Raw genomic sequence first — 24,312 nt, forward strand, 5'->3', positions numbered from 1 at the left:
CCGAAAGGAAGGGCCATGAATTCGAACACTTGACCCTTCCATACAAACTGCAGGAAATGACGGTGCGGGGGATGAATGGGAACCACCAGATAGGCGTCCTTTAAATCCAACCGCACCAACCAGTCCCGTGAGAGAAGAATGTCGTGCAAAAGATGGATCCCCTCCATCTTGAAGTGGCGATACACCAGCCACCCGTTGAACTTTCTGAGATTGATGACTGGGCGACGGCCGCCGCCGGGCTTGTCCACAAGAAAGAGGTTGCTGATGAACCCCGAGGGATGACGTGTTGAACTACGAACGGCTCCTTTGCGAAGCAAGTCCGCGACCTCTTCGTCTATCAACAACGCATCGGACTCTGAGAACACCATCGGAGGTGGGGCACTTACCTGAAAAGGCTGATCGTAGAATTCTATATGGAAACCGCAGACGGTTTGTAAAACCCATGCGTCCGCCGTGAGATGTGCCCACTCCCCCCAGAAGGCCGCTAATCGGCCGCCAACACGAACTTGGTCCGCAGGAATTACACTCACCGGTAGCGGAGTTGTTTCCGGCACCTTTCCTGAAGCCGCGACCTCCAAAGCGCTGTCCTCTGGTGGGATAGAAGTTTGTATAGTTGACAGATGTATTATACTGCCCTCGTCCGGAGCCTTACCCTCTGTTGCCGGCATTCTGCCCACTACGGCCGGTCGCACGGCCCCTGCTGCGACCAGCCCCGGAGGAAAAACGCTGTTGGAAAACGTGTTTAATGCTGGATTGAGCTTTGTCCAACAAGGTAAAAGTGGAGACGAATTTGCCCAATTCTTTAATGAAGGGCTCGCCAAAGAGACCCCCTTGGGCCACAGCCCCCGCCTCCGAAGAGGCTAGGTCCCCTAGCTTCGGGTCCAGCTTAATTAAAAAGGACCATCGGCGTTCTGTGTATAGGGCGCAGTTGGCGGTACCCAAGAAAATAATCACCCTTTGCGCCCAATTGGACAGCACCTCAGGGGAAATGGTCGCACCCGTGACCTTTGCTTCCTCCGCCGTATCTAATATTTTAGTGATCAAAGCCACCGCGTCCAACAACTTATCTTGGCAGGACCGCCAAGAACGGTCTATGCCCTTGCGCGGGTCCTTCATGAACTTTGCCAAAAATGTCGCCATCTTGGCATCAAGGTCTGGAGTCATGGCCACTTTGCCTTCTAAAGATGGTCTAGGGCATTCCCCCGGTAAACAACCTCTGGCCTCCTTTTCCAGTGGTTGCCAAGCCTGCTCGCCACGAACTTGGCTACCTTGTCGCCCGGGGCCCACGCAGCGGACCGCGGATGAATAATTTCATCCGGGTCCAGCATGCCTGAGCTATCAACTCCGCAACCGAGCCCGAAGGACGCCAGGAACGCTCCGACTCATCATCCTCATCCGAATCCGGGAATCCCTGTCAGGGGAAGAAGATGCAACCTCTGAAGGCGTCACCGGGAGAGGGGCAGCGGGCTGCTCCGCGGGGGACGCGGTCGCCTTAGCTAAGAATGCGTCCCTAAGATGCTCAAAGGCGCCCTTGTCCACCCCTTGGGCACACTCCGACGGCCCTTCCCTGCAAGGTTTCTTTGGGGCTGGGGGACCCTCCCCTGAAGGGCCTGGAAGGTCAGCGCGATCCAACTTGGCGCATTCTTTTACAATGCGCGCTGAAAGGCGGTCCTCCATAGGGCCAACCACCTCAATCACACACCTGTAAATAGAACTATCAACCGCCTGATAGAACTCGTCATCATTCAGGTAAGAATGGGATTCTTCATAGTATTCATCCTCCATGATGAAAGGTACCCTGATAGACAACCCCCGTACACGTGACCTAGAGACACCTAAAGGGCTCTCAAACACTGCCCCAGAAATGTGGGGGTCAAGGAGTATTCAAACAGCCCGAAGGACAGCACAGCTTTTGGGCGTCAGGAACTGACCGCAATTAGGGCGCACTCAGACCCCTCACAGCGCGCTGACCCACCACAAGGGACCAGGTCTGCCCCCCCACAACGCGCTACCATACCAGGGTTTAAGGAGTGCTCAAACCGGCACCACCGGCAGAAACGCTGTAAAACCGCAATACAGACCCTCAACAGGGCGTAGAGTGAAGAAAATCACTGAAGCAGGGCTACAGACCCGGACAAAACCGGGCGTCACTGAGGGGGCATGAGGGCAAGGCTCCGCGTTCGTTGGATTCCTCAGCGCGGCTCCTCTGAGGAGAAAACCGCGCTGAAGACCAACGAGACGCCGCAGTGCCCTCTAGCGGCCGATACACGCCGCGCAACAACAACGGGAATAAAGGTCGCGAAAGAAGCGGAAATCCGCTCCCGCGACGCTCTCGGGGCTCTGCAAAGGAAAAGCTGCCACAGCGCTTGCACTGACCCCAAAAGAATAGCCAAGAAACCCCAAATGTGAGGCAAATACCACCATGAACCCAAGAGCAAAGAGAAAACACTTAACTGGCTGCGTGAGCAGCGAAGAAAGAGGAAGGACAGAGAGAGGGGACTTCCTATCTAAGGATAATGGACACTGTGAAAGTACTACCCTCGGGTCCTTACAAGTTGGAGTGCTGGGACTTGTAGTTAAAGTCTGAGACATTTGCACTATATTGACAATACTTGGTGGTTTTTTCAGAAGTTTTTCTTGAAATCGATGATGTTTGTTCCAATAAGAGCTTTTCTTGGGCTGCTGTGCGTTTTGTATTTTAATAAATGGCGGAGGAAGAAAAGCATAATCCGAGCCTCCGGCCCTGCCATAGAATCTCTAGATATGCTGCTGTGCGCTTAGTTTTACTATGATGATGATTTTATGGACTGATGTTTTAATTGTGTGTAGATGGTTTTTATGTGGGTTTTTAGCTTCATTTTTACTAGATTTTAACTAGTTTTACTGGCTATCTGGTTTTACTGTTTTTAATCTGGTGTCTGAATTGGGAGGCTGCACTGATTGCTGTTTGCAGATGATTTTAACCTATGTCTATGGATTATTATCATGTATTTTACTGGTTTCAATATAATTTTATGAACAACAAGTCATGAATTCGCGCAATAATCAATTTGTTATGTATTTAAACGAAGTAGATAGTTTTGGTCTAAATATCACTATGACACTTTAGCCCAAATATTCTCTGGTTTTACACTAATTTGCACTAAGCACTTTATCACAATGAGCATTTGATAAATTGCGGACCTATGCATTTGCCTCATTATTTAAACACTTTTCAATAAAATGGCAAGCTATTCATGCATTTAATGATAGAGTTCCATTTCTGTCCAATTTAAGTATTGCACTACTTTTTTAACACAATGAATTGGAATATTGTCACGAACGTCTAGCACTTTTTTGAACAGCGAATCAAACATAATAAAATGTTATTTACTTGATCTTATTTTAGCGGATTTAATATTTGGTTATATATTCTAGGGGCACTTGCCCAGTATTGCTCATGTATATGTATGGCAATTAACAACTGACGTTCGCCCGGAGGGCGTAGATCCCAAGTCATGTCCTCATACGCTTTCAAACAGTGCACAACACACAATTTTGGAACATCCACAAAAGCAGGATATGTAATCGTTCTGGAGCCAGATTTCGTACGGTGGCCAACCGTAAAGGTGACATCCTCAGGCGAAAACACCCGTGCGGACACATCTAGAGCTCGAACATCTGACACTCTGCGATACGACACCAAGCATAACAGCATGGCCAATTTGGCCAAAAGCTCCTTTAAAGACAAGTATCTATTAGCCTGCCAGGATAGAAACAAGTTCAACACTACATTCACGTCCCAGAGGACGGAGTAACGAGGTTCCGGCGGCAAGGACAACCGGATTCCTCGTAAGAGCCTGCACACATAAGGATGTTCACCCACTGGGGAACCGTCCACCGGCAGGTGCACAGCAGAAATCGCTGAACGCATGGCATTAATTGTGCGATATGCCAAACCCGCCGTAGCCAATTCCGCTAGAAAGTTCAGGATGGGAACCACTCCGGCGACCAAGGGATCCAGACCTTATTGAAGACACCAACGCACCCACTTAGTCCAAGCGGATTTGTAGCGCTTCGACGTACTGGGAGCCCAGGCTTTGGACAAAAGTCCCTCAGCCAGTCGCGAAAGCCCTGGGAGCGACCAGCGTCCCCTGAAAGCCTCCATACCATGAGGTGGAGAGAACCCTGCACGAGGAGGTGATGGGGTTCCTGATCTGGACTGAGAAGCAGGTAAGGAAACTGGGGGAGTAGGATTGGAGAATCCCAAGAAAGTTCCAGTAGAACTGGAAACCACACTTGAGACCTCCAGAATAGTGTCACTAGGACCAGTTCCCCTTTTTGACGGCGAAGCTGAGCCGCCGTTCTTGTTATCATGGAGAAGGGAGGAAACGCATAAGGAGACTCCCGGCTCCAGTCCTGAAGAAACTCGTCCGTGGCTTCCGCCACCGGATCCGGCCTCCAACTGAAGAACCTCGGGAGTTGGTGGTCCAACCGCGAGGCAAAGAGATCGATCGAAAAAGGACCCCAGAGGTTGTTCAACCATTGAAAAACCGGAACATCCAGCTTCCACTGACTGAAATCTCTCAGATATCTGGAGTGCCAGTCCGCCACCTGATTGGACTGGCCCGGTAAGTACTCTGCCTGTACTGACACATGATTGTCAAGGCAATAGGTCCAAAACTCCTTCGCTAGATTTGCTAGCGCACGGGACCGAGAACCTCCCAAATGGTTCACATACCGCACGGCTGAGTCGTTGTCCATCTTCAACAGGACGCACGACTGCACCGTATCCTTGGTCCAGGAACGAACAGCAAAGGACCCCGCAAAGAGTTCCAGACAGTTGATGTGCAACTTCTGCTCCTCTGGCGACCTGGCGCCGCCTGTGGAAAACTCTCCGCAGCGTGCGCCCCAACCGGCCCTGCTGGCATCGGATTCGATAACCAAATCCGGGACCGACCCAAAAATCGCCCGACCATTCCAGGCTTCCATGTGTGAAAGCCACCACATCATCTCCTCTTTCGCCTCTTCTGAGAGAGGAACCATCTGATCGTAAGACAAACCTCTGCGCCAGTGAAAGGCTTTGAGGCGTTGGAGGGCCCTGTAATGTAGCGGCCCTGGGAAAATCGCCTGGATGGATGAGGACAAAAGGGCACCACTCTGGCGATCTGCCTCAAAGAAGTGTGGGATCTCCCCACAGTCTGCCGAAACACATGTCGGATCTTGGACAATTTGCGGGCTGGAAGACTGAGGTTGGACTGGACAGATTCTATGATGAAACCCAGGAACTCTATCCGTTGAGAGGGAACAAGATCCGACTTGGTCTCGTTGATAACGAGCCCAGCTTCTGCAAAAGCGATACCGTCAGCTGCAGTTGCATTCGCAGTCTCTGAGGACATTGGTCTAAAAGCAAAATGTCGTCCAAGTAGACGATTAGTCGAATGCCTTGACCTATCACCGGGTGCAATACTTTCGTGAAGCACCACGGAGCGGAAGACAGACCGAAAGGAAGGGCCATGAATTCGAACACTTGACCCTTCCATACAAACTGCAGGAAATGACGGTGCGGGGGATGAATGGGAACCACCAGATAGGCGTCCTTTAAATCCAACCGCACCAACCAGTCCCGTGAGAGAAGAATGTCGTGCAAAAGATGGATCCCCTCCATCTTGAAGTGGCGATACACCAGCCACCCGTTGAACTTTCTGAGATTGATGACTGGGCGACGGCCGCCGCCGGGCTTGTCCACAAGAAAGAGGTTGCTGATGAACCCCGAGGGATGACGTGTTGAACTACGAACGGCTCCTTTGCGAAGCAAGTCCGCGACCTCTTCGTCTATCAACAACGCATCGGACTCTGAGAACACCATCGGAGGTGGGGCACTTACCTGAAAAGGCTGATCGTAGAATTCTATATGGAAACCGCAGACGGTTTGTAAAACCCATGCGTCCGCCGTGAGATGTGCCCACTCCCCCCAGAAGGCCGCTAATCGGCCGCCAACACGAACTTGGTCCGCAGGAATTACACTCACCGGTAGCGGAGTTGTTTCCGGCACCTTTCCTGAAGCCGCGACCTCCAAAGCGCTGTCCTCTGGTGGGATAGAAGTTTGTATAGTTGACAGATGTATTATACTGCCCTCGTCCGGAGCCTTACCCTCTGTTGCCGGCATTCTGCCCACTACGGCCCGTCGCACGGCCCCTGCTGCGACCAGCCCCGGAGGAAAAACGCTGTTGGAAAACGCGTTTAATGCTGGATTGAGCTTTGTCCAGCAAGGTAAAAGTGGAGACGAATTTGCCCAATTCTTTAATGAAGGGCTCGCCAAAGAGACCCCCTTGGGCCACAGCCCCCGCCTCCGAAGAGGCTAGGTCCCCTAGCTTCGGGTCCAGCTTAATTAAAAAGGACCATCGGCGTTCTGTGTATAGGGCGCAGTTGGCGGTACCCAAGAAAATAATCACCCTTTGCGCCCAATTGGACAGCACCTCAGGGGAAATGGTCGCACCCGTGACCTTTGCTTCCTCCGCCGTATCTAATATTTTAGTGATCAAAGCCACCGCGTCCAACAACTTATCTTGGCAGGACCGCCAAGAACGGTCTATGCCCTTGCGCGGGTCCTTCATGAACTTTGCCAAAAATGTCGCCATCTTGGCATCAAGGTCTGGAGTCATGGCCACTTTGCCTTCTAAAGATGGTCTAGGGCATTCCCCCGGTAAACAACCTCTGGCCTCCTTTTCCAGTGGTTGCCAAGCCTGCTCGCCACGAACTTGGCTACCTTGTCGCCCGGGGCCCACGCAGCGGACCGCGGATGAATAATTTCATCCGGGTCCAGCATGCCTGAGCTATCAACTCCGCAACCGAGCCCGAAGGACGCCAGGAACGCTCCGACTCATCATCCTCATCCGAATCCGGGAATCCCTGTCAGGGGAAGAAGATGCAACCTCCGAAGGCGTCACCGGGACAGGGGCAGCGGGCTGCTCCGCGGGGGACGCGGTCGCCTTAGCTAAGAATGCGTCCCTAAGACGCTCAAAGGCGCCCTTGTCCACCCCTTGGGCACACTCCGACGGCCCTTCCCTGCAAGCTTTCTTTGGGGCTGGGGGACCCTCCCCTGAAGGGCCTGGAAGGTCAGCGCGAGCCAACTTGGCGCATTCTTTTACAATGCGCGCTGAAAGGCGGTCCTCCATAGGGCCAACCACCTCAATCACACACCTGTAAATAGAACTATCAACCGCCTGATAGAACTCGTCATCATTCAGGTAAGAATGGGATTCTTCATAGTATTCATCCTCCATGATGAAAGGTACCCTGATAGACAACCCCCGTACACGTGACCTAGAGACACCTAAAGGGCTCTCAAACACTGCCCCAGAAATGTGGGGGTCAAGGAGTATTCAAACAGCCCGAAGGACAGCACAGCTTTTGGGCGTCAGGAACTGACCGCAATTAGGGCGCACTCAGACCCCTCACAGCGCGCTGACCCACCAAAAGGGACCAGGTCTGCCCCCCCACAACGCGCTACCACACCAGGGGTTAAGGAGTGCTCAAACCGGCACCACCGGCAGAAACGCTGTAAAACCGCAATACAGACCCTCAACAGGGCGTAGAGTGAAGAAAATCACTGAAGCAGGGCTACAGACCCGGACAAAACCGGGCGTCACTGAGGGGGTTTGAGGGCAAGGCTCCGCGTTCGTTGGATTCCTCAGCGCGGCTCCTCTGAGGAGAAAACCGCGCTGAAGACCAACGAGACGCCGCAGTGCCCTCTAGCGGCCGATACATGCCGCGCAACAACAACGGGAATAAAGGTCGCGAAAGAAGCGGAAATCCGCTCGCGCGACGCTCTCGGGGCTCTGCAAAGGAAAAGCTGCCACAGCGCTTGCACTGACCCCAAAAGAATAGCCAAGAAACCCCAAATGTGAGGCAAATACCACCATGAACCCAAGAGCAAAGAGAAAACACTTAACTGGCTGCGTGAGCAGCGAAGAAAGAGGAAGGACAGAGAGAGGGGACTTCCTATCTAAGGATAATGGACACTGTGAAAGTACTACCCTCGGGTCCTTACAAGTTGGAGTGCTGGGACTTGTAGTTAAAGTCTGAGACATTTGCACTATATTGATAATACTTGGTGGTTTTTTCACAAGTTTTTCTTGAAATCGATGATGTTTGTTCCAATAAGAGCTTTTCTTGGGCTGCTGTGCGTTTTGTATTTTAATAAATGGCGGAGAAAGAAAAGCATAATCCGAGCCTCCGGTCCTGCCATAGAATCTCTAGATATGCTGCTGTGCGCTTAGTTTTACTATGATGATGATTTTATGGACTGATGTTTTAATTGTGTGTAGATGGTTTTTATGTGGGTTTTTAGCTTCATTTTTACTAGATTTTAACTAGTTTTACTGGCTATCTGGTTTTACTGTTTTTAATCTGGTGTCTGAATTGGGAGGCTGCACTGATTGTTGTTTGCAGATGATTTTAACCTATGTCTATGGATTATTATCATGTATTTTACTGGTTTCAATATAATTTTATGAACAACAAGTCATGAATTCGCGCAATAATCAATTTGTTATGTATTTAAACGAAGTAGATAGTTTTGGTCTAAATATCACTATGACACTTTAGCCCAAATATTCTCTGGTTTTACACTAATTTGCACTAAGCACTTTATCACAATGAGCATTTGATAAATTGCAGACCTATGCATTTGCCTCATTATTTAAACACTTTTCAATAAAATGGCAAGCTATTCATGCATTTAATGATAGAGTTCCATTTCTGTCCAATTTAAGTATTGCACTACTTTTTTAACACAATGAATTGGAATATTGTCACGAACGTCTAGCACTTTTTTGAACAGCGAATCAAACATAATAAAATGTTATTTACTTGATCTTATTTTAGCGGATTTAATATTTGGATATATATTCATGGGGCACTTGCCCAGTATTGCTCATGTATATGTATGGCAATTAACTACTGACGTTCGCCCGGAGGGCGTAGATCCCAAGTCATGTCCTCATACGCTTTCAAACAGTGCACAACACACAATTTTGGAACATCCACAAAAGCAGGATATGTAATCGTTCTGGAGCCAGATTTCGTACGGTGGCCAACCGTAAAGGTGACATCCTCAGGCGAAAACACCCGTGCGGACACATCTAGAGCTCGAACATCTGACACTCTGCGATACGACACCAAGCATAACAGCAAGGCCAATTTGGCCGAAAGCTCCTTTAAAGACAAGTATCTATTAGCCTGCCAGGATAGAAACAAGTTCAACACTACATTCACGTCCCAGAGGACGGAGTAACGAGGTTCCGGCGGCAAGGACAACCGGATTCCTCGTAAGAGCCTGCACACATAAGGATGTTCATCCACTGGGGAACCGTCCACCGGCAGGTGCGCAGCAGAAATCGCTGGACGCATGGCATTAATTGTGCGATATGCCAAACCCGCCGTAGCCAATTCCGCTAGAAAGTTCAGGATGGGAACCACTCCGGCGACCAAGGGATCCAGACCTTATTGAAGACACCAACGCACCCACTTAGTCCAAGCAGATTTGTAGCGCTTCGACGTACTGGGAGCCCAGGCTTTGGACAAAAGTCCCTCAGCCAGTCGCGAAAGCCCTGGGAGCGACCAGCGTCCCCTGAAAGCCTCCATACCATGAGGTGGAGAGAACCCTGCACGAGGAGATGATGGGGTTCCTGATCTGGACTGAGAAGCAGGTAAGGAAACTGGGGGAGTAGGATTGGAGAATCCCAAGAAAGTTCCAGTAGAACTGGAAACTACACTTGAGACCTCCAGAACGGTGTCACTAGGACCAGTTCCCCTTTTTGACGGCGAAGCTGAGCCGCCGTTCTTGTTATCATGGAGAAGGGAGGAAACGCATAAGGAGACTCCCGGCTCCAGTCCTGAAGAAACTCGTCCGTGGCTTCCGCCACCAGATCCGGCCTCCAACTGAAGAACCTCGGGAGTTGGTGGTCCAACCGCGAGGCAAAGAGGTCGATCGAAAAAGGACCCCAGAGGTTGTTCAACCATTGAAAAACCGGAACATCCAGCTTCCACTGACTGAAATCTCTCAGATATCTGGAGTGCCAGTCCGCCACCTGATTGGACTGGCCCGGTAAGTACTCTGCCTGTACTGACACATGATTGTCAAGGCAATAGGTCCAAAACTCCTTCGCTAGATTTGCTAGCGCACGGGACCGAGAACCTCCCAAATGGTTCACATACCGCACGGCTGAGTCGTTGTCCATCTTCAACAGGACGCACAACTGCACCGTATCCTTGGTCCAGCAACGAACAGCAAAGGACCCCGCCAAGAGTTCCAGACAGTTGATGTGCAACTTCTGCTCCTCTGGCGACCTGGCGCCGCCTGTGGAAAACTCTCCGCAGCGTGCGCCCCAACCGGCCCTGCTGGCATCGGATTCGATAACCAAATCCGGGACCGACCCAAAAATCGCCCGACCATTCCAGGCTCCCATGTGTGAAAGCCACCACATCATCTCCTCTTTCGCCTCTTCTGAGAGAGGAACCATCTGATCGTAAGACAAACCTCTGCGCCAGTGAAAGGCTTTGAGGCGTTGGAGGGCCCTGTAATGTAGCGGCCCTGGGAAAATCGCCTGGATGGATGAGGACAAAAGGCCCACCACTCTGGCGATCTGCCTCAAAGAAGTGTGGGATCTCCCCACAGTCTGCCGAAACACATGTCGGATCTTGGACAATTTGCGGGCTGGAAGACTGAGGTTGGACTGGACAGATTCTATGATGAAACCCAGGAACTCTATCCGTTGAGAGGGAACAAGAACCGACTTGGTCTCGTTGATAACGAGCCCAGCTTCTGCAAAAGCGATACCGTCAGCTGCAGTTGCATTCGCAGTCTCTGAGGACATTGGTCTAAAAGCAAAATGTCGTCCAAGTAGACGATTAGTCGAATGCCTTGACCTATCACCGGGTGCAATACTTTCGTGAAGCACCACGGAGCGGAAGACAGACCGAAAGGAAGGGCCATGAATTCGAACACTTGACCCTTCCATACAAACTGCAGGAAATGACGGTGCGGGGGATGAATGGGAACCACCAGATAGGCGTCCTTTAAATCCAACCGCACCAACCAGTCCCGTGAGAGAAGAATGTCGTGCAAAAGATGGATCCCCTCCATCTTGAAGTGGCGATATACCAGCCACCCGTTGAACTTTCTGAGATTGATGACTGGGCGACGGCCGCCGCCGGGCTTGTCCACAAGAAAGAGGTTGCTGATGAACCCCGAGGGATGACGTGTTGAACTACGAACGGCTCCTTTGCGAAGCAAGTCCGCAACCTCTTCGTCTATCAACAACACATCGGACTCTGAGAACACCATCGGAGGTGGGGCACTTACCTGAAAAGGCTGATCGTAGAATTCTATATGGAAACCGCGGACGGTTTGTAAAACCCATGCGTCCGCCGTGAGATGTGCCCACTCCCCCCAGAAGGCCGCTAATCGACCGCCAACACGAACTTGGTCCGCAGGAATTACACTCACCGGTAGCGGAGTTGTTTCCGGCACCTTTCCTGAAGCCGCGACCTCCAAAGCGCTGTCCTCTGGTGGGATAGAAGTTTGTATAGTTGACAGATGTATTATACTGCCCTCGTCTGGAGCCTTACCCTCTGTTGCCGGCATTCTGCCCACTACGGCCGGTCGCACGGCCCCTGCTGCGACCAGCCCCGGAGGAAAAACACTGTTGGAAAACGCGTTTAATGCTGGATTGAGCTTTGTCCAGCAAGGTAAAAGTGGAGACGAATTTGCCCAAATCTTTAATGAAGGGCTCACCAAAGAGACCCCCTTGGGCCACAGCCCCCGCCTCCGAAGAGGCTAGGTCCCCTAGCTTCGGGTCCAGCTTAATTAAAATGGACCATCGGCGTTCTGTGTATAGGGCGCAGTTGGCGGTACCCAAGAAAATAATCACCCTTTGCGCCCAATTGGACAGCACCTCAGGGGAAATGGTCGCACCCGTGACCTTTGCTTCCTCCGCCGTATCTAATATTTTAGTGATCAAAGCCACCGCGTCCAACAACTTATCTTGGCAGGACCGCCAAGAACGGTCTATGCCCTTGCGCGGGTCCTTCATGAACTTTGCCAAAAATGTCGCCATCTTGGCATCAAGGTCTGGAGTCATGGCCACTTTGCCTTCTAAAGATGGTCTAGGGCATTCCCCCGGTAAACAACCTCTGGCCTCCTTTTCCAGTGGTTGCCAAGCCTGCTCGCCACGAACTTGGCTACCTTGTCGCCCGGGGCCCACGCAGCGGACCGTGGATGAATAATTTCATCCGGGTCCAGCATGCCTGAGCTATCAACTCCGCAACCGAGCCCGAAGGACGCCAGGAACGCTCCGACTCATCATCCTCATCCGAATCCGGGAATCCCTGACAGGGGGAGAAGATGCAACCTCCGAAGGCGTCACCGGGACAGGGGCAGCGGGCTGCTCCGCGGGGGACGCGGTCGCCTTAGCTAAGAATGCGTCCCTAAGACGCTCAAAGGCGCCCTTGTCCACCCCTTGGGCACACTCCGACGGCCCTTCCCTGCAAGGTTTCTTTGGGGCTGGGGGACCCTCCCCTGAAGGGCCTGGAAGGTCAGCGCGAGCCAACTTGGCGCATTCTTTTACAATGCGCGCTGAAAGGCGGTCCTCCATAGGGCCAACCACCTCAATCACACACCTGTAAATAGAACTATCAACCGCCTGATAGAACTCGTCATCATTCAGGTAAGAATGGGATTCTTCATAGTATTCATCCTCCATGATGAAAGGTACCCAGATAGACAACCCCCGTACACGTGACCTAGAGACACCTAAAGGGCTCTCAAACACTGCCCCAGAAATGTGGGGGTCAAGGAGTATTCAAACAGCCCGAAGGACAGCACAGCTTTTGGGCGTCAGGAACTGACCGCAATTAGGGCGCACTCAGACCCCTTACAGCGTGCTGACCCACCACAAGGGACCAGGTCTGCCCCCCCACAACGCGCTACCACACCAGGGGTTAAGGAGTGCTCAAACCGACACCACCGGCAGAAACGCTGTAAAACCGCAATACAGACCCTCAACAGGGCGTAGAGTGAAGAAAATCACTGAAGCAGGGCTACAGACCCGGACAAAACCGGGCGTCACTGAGGGGGCATGTGGGCAAGGCTCCGCGTTCGTTGGATTCCTCAGCGCGGCTCCTCTGAGGAGAAAACCGCGCTGAAGACCAACGAGACGCCGCAGTGCCCTCTAGCGGCCGATACACGCCGCGCAACAACAACGGGAATAAAGGTCGCGAAAGAAGCGGAAATCCGCTCCCGCGACGCTCTCGGGGCTCTGCAAAGGAAAAGCTGCCACAGCGCTTGCACTGACCCCAAAAGAATAGCCAAGAAACCCCAAATGTGAGGCAAATACCACCATGAACCCAAGAGCAAAGAGAAAACACTTAACTGGCTGCGTGAGCAGCGAAGAAAGAGGAAGGACAGAGAGAGGGGACTTCCTATCTAAGGATAATGGACACTGTGAAAGTACTACCCTCGTGTCCTTACAAGTTGGAGTGCTGGGACTTGTAGTTAAAGTCTGAGACATTTGCACTATATTGATAATACTTGGTGGTTTTTTCACAAGTTTTTCTTGAAATCGATGATGTTTGTTCCAATAAAAGCTTTTCTTGGGCTGCTGTGCGTTTTGTATTTTAATAAATGGCGGAGAAAGAAAAGCATAATCCGAGCCTCCGGTCCTGCCATAGAATCTCTAGATATGCTGCTGTGCGCTTAGTTTTACTATGATGATGATTTTATGGACTGATGTTTTAATTGTGTGTAGATGGTTTTTATGTGGGTTTTTAGCTTCATTTTTACTAGATTTTAACTAGTTTTACTGGCTATCTGGTTTTACTGTTTTTAATCTGGTGTCTGAATTGGGAGGCTGCACTGATTGCTGTTTGCAGATGATTTTAACCTATGTCTATGGATTATTATCATGTATTTTACTGGTTTCAATATAATTTTATGAACAACAAGTCATGAATTCGCGCAATAATCAATTTGTTATGTATTTAAACGAAGTAGATAGTTTTGGTCTAAATATCACTATGACACTTTAGCCCAAATATTCTCTGGTTTTACACTAATTTGCACTAAGCACTTTATCACAATGAGCATTTGATAAATTGCGGACCCATGCATTTGCCTCATTATTTAAACACTTTTCAATAAAATGGCAAGCTATTCATGCATTTAATGATAGAGTTCCATTTCTGTCCAATTTAAGTATTGCACTACTTTTTTAACACAATGAATTGGAATATTGTCACGAACGTCTAGCACTTTTTTGAACAGCGAATCAAACATAATAAAATGTTATTTACTTGATCTTATTTTAGCGGATTTAATATTTGGATATATATTCAGGGGCACTTGCCCAGTATTGCTCATGTATATGTATACATCAACCCACACATATGGATCACGAAAGTATTTGATTTTAGACTTACCCTGATTTAACTAAAAATATTTATTGAAATAATTTTCATGAAAAGATGTGTTGGTGGTCTGAAATACTCATAAACATTTAATGTCTGTTGTTCACTTCTATGACTCTGATGGGAGGAGCTATTGTTCAATATGACAGTATTTAATCACCTGGGTGGCCAGGGCATGTCATGTGATCAAGACCGGGTTTCCCGGTCGAAATGCATAATGTCTGCTGATTCTGGAATAAAGTACGAAATTTGAAATACTTGCGGTTTGGTGGTCCGTTCCTGGTCTCGCTTCTTTGAGGGAGGAGAAAAGGCATATTGGCATCAGGATTGTGATATATATATATATATATATATATATATATATATAGATAGATAGATAGATAGATAGATAGATAGATAGATAGATAGATAGATAGATAGATAGATAGATAGATAGATAGATAGATAGATAGATAGATAGATAGATAGATAGATATATAGATAGATATATATATATATATATGAGATATATATATATATATATATATATATATATGTACATGTATATAGATAGATAGAGATATATATATATATGAGATATATATATAGGCATGTGAATCTATGAAAGATACCCCAAAACTGGATAAGAAATAAGTTACTTACCTGTAACTGCAGTTATCCAGTATTGGTATCTTTCATAGATACACATACAGCCCACCCTCCTCCCCGGAGAGACTCCTCTGGCATTACAGTACTACTAACTACACTTGTGCTGGAAAATCTGAGGGATTCAGCCTCTCTTGGAGAAAGTACTAGAAGGTACTGGTTGCTGATTGGTCATGTTTTGAGTTTGATAGCATATGGAATTTATTATTTACTGCTTTATTATATGTACCTTGGGACTCCCACTTCGACTATGGGGAATGATTCAGGCATGTGAATCTATGAAAGATACCAATACTTGATCACTGCAGTTACAGGTAAGTAACTTATTTCATACCTTCCCAAAATCTCTTCTGACATGGAGTCTGATAGGGGCTTAGGGAGAGCAAGAGGGCGTATAAGAAGGAGATGCAGTCCTTAGCTGTAATGCCGGTTTGAAGAAATCTTTCTATCAGGAGCAGTTCTCTGGTGGCCGCCTGTCACATGTGTTGCTGCTGAACCCAGTGTTTTAACTGGACATAATGATACTCTTCAGTGGGTGAGAGTTTCAACTGGGCTGCACAGTCAGCGGATGTCCTCATCTTTCCCTTGAGGAAGAGGTCCGATACCATAAGGCACCCTCCTTTTCTCCATCTACCAAAGGGCCCTTCTTTGAGTGCCGAAGGGAAGGCAGGCTTAAAATAGACAGGGTTGTAAGGGGGCAGAACAGTGGTCAGAGGCAGGTCATTGGTTACATTATCCCATACCTTGAGGGTGTTCGCTGTGGGGATACTTAGGTAGGCGTTGAGTGGTCTGTCAGACCTCTGCTTCCACAGCAAATCCCAGATAGTTCTACGCACATCCTATCTATCTATGTGGAGCCACAGTTTCTCCGAAGCCTTAAGTGACCATTCGCCCAGGACCCGAAGTTGAGCGGCACTCAACATCTGGAAGAGCTAGACCCCTTTCTGATCTCGGTCTCATCAGAGGGCGTTGGGGGAGACTTACCCTCTGGTCCACCCAAATAAATGTTATTATCATAGTTTGTAGTTCTTCAAAAAGGTCTTTCTCAAGCGTTATAAGAAGGCCCTGAAAGAGGTAGAGAAGGCGGGGGAGGACATTCATTTTCATGGCATTGATTCGTGCTATCCATAATAGATATGCTGAGCTCCATCTCTTAAGATCGGCTTTGAGTTTGTCGCAGCGGGGGGAAGTTAGCCCTGTATAGGTCACCTAGTTTGGGGGTGATATGGATGCCTAAATACGTGATTGCCTTATGTGCACAACGGAAGGGGGATGACCTCTCAATGTCTCTCTGCATATACATAAATTTGACCCAGCACCCCTTGTTGTAACATTCTCAGTGTTATATTTAAATTGCACCAGTGATGCTTCCTTCAAATGTTATCCTGTAACACAGTTAAACACGACATCAATTCAGCAGGTATATTTATTTATCTTTATTCGTGAATTCTCCTTCACAATAGATAAAACCATAGCCAACGCGTTTCATCCTCTCGGACTTCTTCAGGGCTACAAATGATATACATATAAACAAATTAAATTTACAATATTTACAAAACAATTACAACAAGACAATTTTCAAAAATGTTTACAAATGTTTTAGCATTAGACCTCCATTACCCAATTAGATACATCGGTGTATGCTCACAGCCAGTGTGAATTAACATCACATAAGAGATAGTGCCACAATTCAATACTTAACAAAATGGTAGTTTCATACTCAGCCCTGCTGAATTCTAAACATCTTATTAATGATAAATGTACACGTCATTCCTTGAGTGCTATATATTATGAAGCTCCAGGTGGGATGGAGCACCAATACTATTTTAAAATTCGTTTTTCAATGTTGTCCATTGTTTTTTTCTCTTTTTCTTGTTTTTTTTATGCCTACATACTAAACCTATATTTAAACAGTCCTTACCAAAAGGAATATTGTTGGCCTTCTTTCTTGAGTACTGTGTGTGTTGTTGGATTCGTTTTTTGTTGGTAATAACAGTGGTGACCTATCAAACAAAGTTCAAAGCGGCCATAAATCATAATCCCGTAAACCCTATTTGGTAGAGCAATTACATGGATATATATGGTTATAAAGAATACCTACCTCACGAAGTAATTCTCTTTCCGAATTGGAGCGTCAATTATTTAAAAGAATATTTTGGTAACCAGTCTTTATGGTAACCAGTCTTTATTTTGACCTTTAGCCAGGGCGTATCACTACAATCTGTGTTACTCCATTCACCAACCTAAAAGGGAATTTCAAAATATAGACTTATTCAACAAGTAGTGTGAACAAGGTATCTCAATTGTCATGCTGTCATTCTTGTTTAATGAGCGATTTCCCAAGTAAATCTTTTCTAATTAAAAATCAATAGTTCGTTTGTATATTTTCAACATTGGCAAACTCTCCTGACAATTCTCAATTAAGCATCCTGTAACCTATTCAGAAATGCAAAGAGTCTCCCTGACACGTTACAAACTCCTCACATTGATAAGCCCTGTTTCAAGTCAGGTAAACTCGAAACACCGCTACAGCAAAGAATATTAAGAATGTCATGTCAACATGTCTTAACTAATGTCTCAAATCAGCTCTTTTAACACCCCTTCTATGTTGAAGTTAGTTACACCGACCATGCCCCGCTAGCGATGATTCACCTGCCAGCATATATTATTATTTATTATTATTTAAGTATTTGGCGGCAATATGACACCCTGTAAGAAAAATATCCAACCCTGGTGATTGTGCCACGGTTACACTGTGACCGCCTTTGGCAAGTAATATATCAAACACCACAACTGAAATTGCTGTTTATAGTTCACCAGCATTACTCTCAGCGTGGGCCTTTATGTGAACCAAACGCTGTCATAAATGGTTTATGCCAGCACACCAGCATTACAACGTATTTGGCGACCCCGTATCTATCCGCTGCCATTAATTGAGCAATGGGTTCTACCAGCACGGGAAATACAGCCTTTCACCCTTACACTTTAGGTTAAACTGAGGACATTCATTGTGATACACTCGCGACCAGTTCTGGTGCGAAGTGGCAAGGCTGTGCTTGAAAAATTATACAAGGACAAGATTCTCGACAGCCAGTTCCTCTCCAAAGCTGATCAGGCTGAGGCGGAGTCAGTGGCATGCTAAGCAGCCAGCGCCCGACCTCTCCAGCCCTCCCGCCTTCTCAGACACACCCTTCATGTCTGCTCTTGGAATCTGGCATCTACTGATTCTCCTCTAGCTCCGTCCTCTGCTCGTAATTCAAGTACAATTTCCCAACCTCCACTCTCCTGTTGTTGTTTTGGTAATATAGGAGGTAACAAAAATGCTTATAAGACTTTTTTATTATACCTTTTCAACATACTACACAGCAGCTACAATGCTTTACAACATAGCTTAAAAACACTGGCAAAGCCAATAGCTCTGGATAAACACTTATAAGGTCCCAAAGGCAAGACCTATTGGCTATACCAATCCTTGTTCTGTTTAATAACTAATTTTGTTTGGATAGCTTTTTTTTAATGAAAAATAAAATACATGAAGTAATTTTTTAGTCTTTTTATAGGTTCAAATATATGTGTAAATGTATCTTTGTGCAATGTTTATGTATCTATATGTGCGTTTTAAGTGTTCTGGGATCCCCACTTGTGGGTGGGATTATTCAGTGCTTATGACTATGATGACATCACCTGGAAGAGAAATAAAATTACAGGTAAGTAACTTTTCCTTCCTCGAAAACGAGGGTTCCATGCAATGGAGGATTATGCTGTGGGTGGCATTTAAGACCGTGCTAAGAGGATGGGCACAGGTGATGATGGAGTGGAGGGGAAAGGGAAATGGTTAAGGAAGTTCCAGACACTTGAGGAGGCAAACGAAGAATATTTACAACGATCCTTTTCAAACGTGACAACTGACGGTAATGCCTCAACTAAATACTGCGCATGTAGGTTTTCCTTCCACTCCTACTATACTGCCTTGCTCATACTTGTTGCCATTCCCTAGTGCTACCTCTTACTCATATTTAATAATTTCACAACAAAAGAGTGGCCAGTATAGATTAATGGTAATCATTTGTGTCTCAATTTTGCAACAACACCTCTACTTTCAAGCGCAAGACGAGTGAATAGACAAATATTATCTAGTTTTGACTGTCTTTCACACGTATACTATAAATTAATATAGCTGTCAACCATTCAGTCACTCCGCATTCATTCAATCATTGCTTCGAATACAACACAGCTCCTATCGGTATCTAATCTTAATAACGTTGCAGTCCTCTCATTTCTCTACACTAATCATACTCCTACTTTCCCTACACCACACTTTTGGGGGTCCTTACTGAACGTTGTGGTGCTTGGTAAATACCTTGGTGAGTATCTTCACTCGCAAGTGTCATTGCACAATTGTGATCGCAACGATGGATTATTTATATTTCACCTAGTATTATCCTGGTTTCCAGGGGGCAGAGTGTCACTGGTTGTTATATTTCAGTCTGCCCATACCACAGTTAATCTCTTGGCTTTGCATTTGCATTTAAATCATATTTTCTGAGATTGGTAACCACTAGTTCTATGGAGCCTTATCTAGATATAGTCACCAAGCCCCAACATCATTTTCTCTTAACAAGACTGAGGTTCAATTATTTGCACTTTTTATTGGCCGAACCGCAGGGGTGGAGAAAGGTAGAGGATCTGGGGCCCTGCAACTGTGATAACTTTTTGAGTAAAGACACTTTGCACTTTGTCCTATTTTGTGAGCACAATTTTCACATCCATAAAAGTTTTATTTGACTAATTTTAAAGGAAAAAGGCTTTTTGCAGGCAAGGCCAGCTCTAATATATTTGCAAATGTTGAACAATCCATGGGAAACCTTTAATGTTGCTAACTTTATAGTGGCGGCCGTCGGAGAAAGGAAAAAAAAAAGAGGGTCCACATGATCCGATACAACAAATGTTTATCCCTTTTTAATGTGAAATGGTCTTCTTCTTTATACAATGAACGTTATGTTTTATTACTCTAACTTTTTAGAGACTTGTTTAACCCTATGTAATTTTAACTTGGACTGTGTATTCACTGTGATCGATTTCTGTGTAATGATTATGTATTATCTGGTCTTCACTTAATGGATTTTTGTAATATGCTTTTATGGTTTTAAATAACCAAATAACGTGATTATGGCGATGATGATGTTGCAGTCCTCTCATTTCTCTACACTAATCATACTACTACTTTCCCTACACCACATTTTTGGGGGTCCTTACTGCACGTTGTGGTGCTTGGTAAATATCTTGGTGAGTATCTTCACTCCCAAGAGTCATTGCACAATTTTGATCGCTACGATGGGTTATTTATAATTTACCTTGTATTATCCTGGTTTCCAGGGGGCACAGCGTCACTGGTTGTTATATTTCAGTCTGACCATACCCCAGTTAATCTATTGGCTTTGCATTTAAACCATATTTTCTGAGATTGGTAACAATTGTTTGTCCTGTACGAGATATTTTATGTGTCTTATCAACAAATAACCATATGGATTACTGTCTTCTTGCACTGCTGCCCCTTGGTCAACTTCTTGAATTACGTAACTGCTATCCATCCAGTATCAGACAATGATTGTTAATCTGCGAATATTTATTAACAAGCAATAAAGTCCCATGGACGAAACACCTGTTGACGGCTCTCAACGAAAATCTGATATGGATTGACTAAGACACCATTAATAAAATGAAACTCAACAACTTTATATATGCCCATTGACATTTATTTATCAACAGAGATCATTTGTGTGTGCTCCCGTTGTCATACACACAACTGTAAATGACTTATTTTTCAATCTTTATGTGTGCTCCCGTTGTCATACACATCACTGTAAATTACTTATTTTTCAATGAGTTTTGTTACATCTGTCGTTAGCAGGATTTTTCAGTTGTCGGACGCTAAATTGACACTATACAGACAAAAGAAATTGTGTATATATAAACGTCTTACTGAGCTCAGTAACTATAGCCACTCTTTCTTGAGATGTGCCGCTCCGATCCCTTTGCTACCGCAATAAAAGATCACCCTCAACCAGTAGCGGTTCTACTGGGAACCAGGGAGGAAGAAAAAATAACTGAGAGATCACAATGGGCAATTCATGCATGAACCTTTGAAAAAGTCTTGAAATGAACTCACAACAAAGTCAATACACCTTTGATGGGGACACGTTTGCCTTAGAAGGTATCCTTTAAGTTGCACCTTTCTGATGCAGATATGCATTTTTACATTGCAATATAATGTAAGTGATCCACTATATACTCCCTACCATTAAGACACTATTTATTTTTATTTTACAGAGTTTTATATAGCGCAGACTTAACCCAGATTGGGTATCAAAGCGCTATGCATAGCACCAATTGCATTACATTTTGGTTAGGAACGGGGAGATTAAGTGGTTTGCCCAGAATGTTCAGTGTCATTGCCAAGACTCGAACCCAGTTCCCCAGATTCGAGGTTGTCCGCCCTAGCTGTTAGGCCAAATCCTGTGTTTCTGCCATTCTGAAGCCCCCCTCCCCCAAACAAAAATATATAATCAAACCTTCTACTGTTCAAGGGAGGAATTTAACTTAAAATCATTTTTGAATAACTACAAACTGAGTGTTTGCCAACGTATAATTAGACCCATCCTGAAACACAAACAAACCTGGCCCTGAGAGGAGATTTGCTTATATTCCAAACTCACTATACAGGCAGAATGTCTACGTGGGCGAATTCACTTTATGGAGGCAAAAGCACATTGTTGGTGGTACTTGTAATCAAGAATCAAACTAGCACTTGGTAATATGCTAGTTGCCATTAAGTGTGCTAGCAGTTTAGGTACTTTGGCCCAAATTATGATAGACTTGATTGAGTTATCAATAATCTTGCTATTAGAAAACTATGCATCTGTACTTTTGCCTACGATTAATAAAAGCTGCCAACATTTTCGCGCGGGATAGCGTCACAACTACAAGGCTCCGATGTAAAATCTTCAAATTAGTGTTTGTATTGTTACCTTGTGAAATGCCACCAGCCGACTAATGCTTTGCTTCACAGGAAGTCCCCTCGTATATGTTAGCGCAGGATCATAAGATTAAACTAGTTTAAGCTATTGACATAGTACATGAAAATGTGTTTTATGTGTCAAAAACCAAAACATAAAAGGCATTGTCATTTACAATGCCAACAGCTAAAACTTGCGTAAATGCGAGACATGTTGCATTGCAGATGCTTGTTTTTGAAAGTTTTATCACCTCCTTTTTATTTATTTTTTAATCAGTTACATTTTCTGTAAAATGGGTTTTTAGCGTCTTTCTTTTGCCACAGACCTATGTTTAGAAAACTAAAAGTCAATTTTTTAGTAATTTCTTTCGAGCTATATACTTAAGTTTTATTTTATATTTATTGGCACATGTGTCGTTCCTATTAATAGTTTAAATATGAGTTGACCTAGGTACAAATACTCCATTTATGTTGGCTACTAACACATGACCTGGGAGAGCACTGCAGGCTTGTCAAGCCATACACACATCTGGAAAAGTGAACTTTGTTTACTTCAGACCCTCCATGGCGCAGACCTGCATCCCGCCATCACCTCATGCAGGATGTCTGCTCCCGATCAGGAATAAATACCATGAATGGGCAGAATTCCTGCATGAATTCAAGCCTTCGAGATTGTCTCATCCCCTTTGCAAAGTCAAGAAGATTATTGATTGACTACCTGGAATGACCTCTTTACTGGACCCAAATGATGAGCACATTAATATGCAAAGCATAGTGTTCCTTTGAAGTTCTATATTCTTTGAACCTTTGAGAACCAGCTCTCAGAGACATGAGTCTGACACCTCCAGGAGGTGTTTATTTCCCAGGTACAAAGAAGGAATATTATTGTTTCATGGATGAAGCAGCCGGAAGTGCAAGGCTCTAAATATTCATTTATGCATAATTATAGCAATTTGTGCATTGATTTAGACAATACTAGCCTGCTTTGTGTTGCAAATATAATGTTTCTTTTTCTACATGTCTCCCTGCCTCTGAAGCTGGCAAGCAGCTGGTCTGCATGTAGCTGCGTGGAAACAGCATGTCAAGTGTGGGACCCGCAGTCTGTTTTGGCTTCTTTGCAAACAGCACCTCTCATGTAGAGTCAGGGGGGTGCATACATATAAGGCAAAGACAGCAAGACTACAACTCCCAGAAGGCAGAGTATTCAGACTTGCTGGAAGTGCTGCATTACATGAAGCAACGTCTGAGCACCGAGCGCGCCTGTCAGGATCATCTCCGAAGGACAGGTGGAGGTGAAGCGGAGTCCATCACACGTTAGCACCACGCATCACCACACATCACCACTGATAGGATGACAGGAGTCAGTAATAGAATTCCCTGTAAAATGCCAGTGGGGCTGCATAAGTGTTAAACACTACACGTGACAGATGTCTGGTAGCGCTGGGTCACATTCAGACTATATGCTAGAATCACATCTGAATGGCCCGTTGGGCTGAGCATGGTAAATGCAAATGTAAATGTCCAGTATTTGTAAAGCGCAAACAATTACCCAAGGGTGTTTAGGCGCTGGGGGCAGTTGGGAAGATTAATCGAGCTATTGCCCAGAGTCACATGGTCCTGGGCTGATCTGCCACTGGCCCCGAGGATCAAACCATGATCTCCCTGATCCCAGACACAGCCGCCCTGGCCACTGCGCCACACCTCTTCCCTTGTCACTTACGTGCCAGGCAATGAAAGAACGGTAATGGATTAAACCCAGATCTGTTGACTGGGTGTGAGTGTTTGATTGGTTCAGATGTTCTGTCCATCACCACCCCCCTTTTGTACCGCTTTGTTCGCCATAACTTGGCAGGGCATGGTCAGACGTGAGTCCCTTGCTCACTTTGCCACTGAATTCAAGCAAGCCTGGCTGAAGATGGCTGTAATGCCAGAAACCGGTCCTAGGAAGCTTGAATCTGGTCCAGGGAAGGCATGGCTTGGCAGTTCGGGCTGGACTGTTCCCATGAGGCACAGGGTCAGACTGATTTGCATATGGCCATGTCTGAACTGGGGTGGCAGAGTGGACTAAAGAACGGTGATGGATTAAACTCAGATCTGTTGACTGGGTGTGAGTGTTTGATTGGTTCAGATGCTCCGTCCATCACCACCCCCCTTTTGTACTGCTTTGTTCGCCATAAGTTGGCAGGGTATGCTCGGACGTGAGT

This window comes from Lissotriton vulgaris, chromosome 5, assembly GCF_964263255.1.
Source record: "Lissotriton vulgaris chromosome 5, aLisVul1.2, whole genome shotgun sequence".
In the NCBI taxonomy this organism is placed as follows: domain Eukaryota; kingdom Metazoa; phylum Chordata; class Amphibia; order Caudata; family Salamandridae; genus Lissotriton; species Lissotriton vulgaris.